This window comes from Prunus dulcis, chromosome 8, assembly GCF_902201215.1.
Source record: "Prunus dulcis chromosome 8, ALMONDv2, whole genome shotgun sequence".
Classification (NCBI taxonomy): Eukaryota; Viridiplantae; Streptophyta; class Magnoliopsida; order Rosales; family Rosaceae; genus Prunus; species Prunus dulcis.
In genome coordinates, this window is record NC_047657.1 from 3,652,865 (window position 1) to 3,657,367 (window position 4,503).

The following is a 4,503-nucleotide window of genomic DNA, read 5'->3' on the forward strand; positions in this document are numbered from 1 at the left end:
AAGTTCGTTCTGAAATGGAGTGGTTGGTCTATTGTATAGTTCAAGGGATTGGATTTCACTCAAAACCCACCAAATGACTCCTCCCACAATATTATGATGTTCCCCAAGTTTTGGACTCAATCCGATATCTATTGGTCCTTGAAATCGGACGATTCCGGTTCGTACGAAGTTCGTTATGAAATAGAGTGCTTGGTGTATTGTATAGTTCTAGGGATTGGATTTCACTCAAAACCCACCAAATGACTCCTCCCACAATATTATGATGTTCCCCGAGTTTTGGACTCAATCCGATATCGATTGGTCCATGAAATCGGCCAATTCAGGTTCGTGTGAACTGTGTTCTGAAATGGAGTGGTTGGTGTATTCTATAGTTCTAGAGATTGGATTTCACTCAAAACCCCCCAAATCACTTCCCCCACAACATTATGACGTTTCCCAAGTTTTGGACCATATCTGATATTGATGGTCTATGAAATTGGGCAATTCAGGTTCGTACGATGTTCGTTCTAAAAGGGACTGCTTATTGTTTTCTATAGTTCTAGAGATTGGATTTGACTCAAAACTCACCAAATGACTACTCCCACAATATTATGATGTTCCCTAAGTTTTGGACTCGATCAGATATCGATTGGCCCATGAAATCGGACAATTCAGGTTCGTATGTAGTTCGTTCTGAAATGGAGCGGTTGGCGGATTGTATAGTTCTAGAGATTGGATTTCACTCAAAACCCCCCTAACGACTCCTCCCACAACATTATGATGTTTCCCAAGTTTGAGACTCTATCCGATATCAATTGGTCTATGAAGTTGGATAATTCAAGTTCGTACAAAGTTCGTTCTGATATCGAGTGGTTGGTGTATTGTATAGTTCTAGAGATTGGATTTCACTCAAAACTCAACAAATGAATCCTCCCACAATATTATGATGTTCCCCAAGTTTTGGACTCAATCCCATATCGATTAGTCCATGAAATCGGACAATTTAGGTTCGTATGAAGTTCGTTCTGAAATGGAGTGGTTGGTGTATTGCATAGTTTTAGCAATTGGATTTCGCTCAAAACTCACCATATGACTCCTCCCATAACATTGTGATGGTCCCCAAGTTTTGGACTCAATCCAGTATCTATTGGTCCAAGAAATTGGAATGTTCATGTTCGTACGAAGTTCGTTCTCTATTGTAGGGGTTGGTGTATTGTATAGTTCTAGAGATTGGATTTCGCTCAAACCCCACCACATGACTCCTCCCACAATATTATGATGTTCCACAAGTTTTGGACTCAATCCGACATCGATTGGTCTGTGAAATCGGACAATTTAGGTTCGTACGAAGTTAGTTGAGAAATGGAGTGGTTGGTGTATTGCATAGTTCAAGATATTGGATTTCACTGAAAACCCACCAATTGACTCCTCCCACCATATTATGATGTTCCCGAAGTTTTGGAATCAATCCAATATCGATTCGCCCATGAAATCGGAAAATTCAGGATCGTACCAAGTTCGTTCTAATATCGAGTGGTTGGTGTGTTGTATAGTTCTAGAGATTGGATTTCACTCAAAACGCACCAAATGACTCCTCCCACAATATTATGATGTTCCCCAAGTTTTGGACTCATTCTGATATAAATTGGTCCATGAAATCGGACAATTCAGGTTCGTACGAGGTTCGTTCTGAAATGGAGTGGTTCGTGTATTGCGTAGTTCTGGCAATTGGATTTCACTCAAAACTCACCACATGACTCCTCCAACAACAGTATGATGTTCCCCAAGTTTTGGACTCAATCCGTTAACGATATGTCCATGAAATCAAACAATTCATGTTCGTACGAAGTTCGTTCTGAAATTTAGTGGTTGGTGTATTGTATAGTTCGAGAGTTTGGATTTCACTCAAAACCCACCAAATGGCTCCTCCCACAATATTATGATTTTCCCCATGTTTTGGACTCAATCAGATATCGATTGGTCCATGAAATCGGACAATTTAGGCGTACGAAGTTCGCTATGAAATGAAGTGGTTGGTGTATGGCATAGTTCAAGATATTGGATTTCACTCAAAACCCACCAATTGACTCCTCCCACCATATTATGATGTTCCCCAAGTTCTGGAATCAATCCGATATCGATTGGTCCACGAAATTGGATAATTCAGGTTTGAACGAAGTTCGTTGTGAAATGGAGTGGTTGGTGTATTGCCTAGTTCAAGTGATTGGATTTCACTCAAAACCCACCAAATGACTCCTCCCACAACATTATGATTTTCCCCAACTTTTGGGCTCAGTCAGATATTGATTGGTACAAGAAATTGGACTATTCATGTTCGTACGAAGTTCGTTCTCTATTGGAGTGGTTGGTCTATTGTATAGTTCTAGAGATTGGATTTCACTCAAACCCCACCAAATGACTCCTCCCACAATATTATGGTGGTCCCCAAGTTTTGGACTCAATCCGATATCGATTGGTCCGTGAAATCGGACAACTCAGGTTCGTATGAAGTTCGTTCTGAAATTTAGTTTTTGGTGTATTGTATAGTTCTAGAACTTGGATTTCACTCAAAACCCGCCAACTGACTCCTCCCACAATATTATGATGTTCCCCAAGTTTTGGACTCAGTCCGATATTGATTGGTCCTTGAAATCGGATAATTCAGGTTCGTACGTAGTTCCTTCTGAAATTTAGTGGTTGGTGTATTGTATAGTTCTAGAGATTGGATTTCACACAAAAAATACCAAATGACTCCTCCTACAACATTATGATGTTGCCCAAGTTTTGGACTCAATCCGATATCAATTGGTCCATGAAATTGGATAATTCAAGGTCTAACGAAGTTCATTGTGAAATGGAGTGGGTGGTGTATTGCATTGTTCTAATAATTGGATTTCACACCCCAATTGAGTACTCCCACAATATGAGGATGTTCCCCAAGTTTTGGACTAAATCCGATATCGATTGGTCCATGAAATCGGACAATTTAGGTTCGTCCGAAGTTCATTCTGAAATGGAGTGGTTGGTGTATTGTATAGTTTTAGGAATTTGATTTCGCTCAAAACTCGCCAGATGACTCCTCCGATCATATTATTAGGTTCTTAAGTTTTGGGCTCAATCAGATATTGATTGGTCCAAGAAATTAGACAATTCATGTTCGTACGAAGTTCGTTCTCGATTGGAGTGGTTGGTGTAATATATAGTTCTACAAATTGGATTTCACTCAAACCCCACCAAATGGCTCCTCCCATAATATTATGATGTTCCCCAAGTTTTGGACACAATCTAATATCGATTGGTCCATGTAATTCGACAATTCAGGTTCTTACGAAGTTCGTTCTGAAATGGAGTGGTTGGTGTATTATATAGTTCTAGAGATTGGATTTCCCTCAAAACCACCAAATAACTCCTCCCACAATATTATAATGTTCCCCAAATATTGGACTCAATCCGATATCTATTGGTCCATGTAATCGGACAACTCAGGTTCGTACGAGGTTCGTTTTGAAATGGAGTGGTTGGTGTGTTGCATAGTTTTGGCAGTTGAATTTCACTCAAAACTCACCTAATGACTCCTCCCACAACATTATGATGTTCCCCAAGTTTTGGACTCAATCTGATATCTATTGGTCCTTGAAATCGGACAATTCAGGTTCTTACGAAGTTCATTCTGAAATGGAGTGGTAGGTGTATTGTATTGTTCTAGAGATTGGATTTCACTCAAAACCCACCAAATGACTCCTCCCACAATATTATGATGTTCCCTAAGTTTTGGACTCAATCCGATATCGATTGATCCATGAAATCGGACAATTCAGGTTTGTACGAGGTTCGTTCTGAAATGGAGTGGTTGGTGCATTGCGTAGTTTTGGCCATTGGATTTCACTCAAAGCTCACCAAATGACTCCTCCCACAAAATTATGATGTTCCCCAAGTTTTGGACTCAATCCCATATCGATTGGTCCATGAAATCGGACAATTCAGGTTCGTACGAAGTTCGTTCTGAAATGGAGTGGTTGGGGTATTGCATAGTTTTAGCAATTGGATTTCACTCAAAACTCACCGTATGACTCCTCCCACCATATTATGATGTTCCCCAAGTTTTGGGCTCAATCAGATATTGATTGGTCCAAGAAATTGGACTATTCATGTCCGTACGAAGTTCGTTCTCTATTGGAGTGGTTGGTGTATTAAATAGTTCTAGAAATTGCATTTCACTCAAACCCCACCAAATGACTCCCACAATATTATGATGTTCCAGAAGTTTTGGACTCAATCCGAAATTGATTGGTCCATGAAATCGGACAATTCAGGTTCGTACAAGGTTCGTTCTGAAATGGAGTGGTTGGTGTATTGGATAGTTTTGGCAATTGGATTTCACTCCAAATGACTGCTCCGACAACATTATGATGTTCCCCAAGTTTTGGTCTTAGTCAGATATTGATTGGTACAAGGAATTGGACTATTCATGTTCGTACGAAGTTCGATCTCTATTGGAATGGTTGGTGTATTGCATTGTTCTAA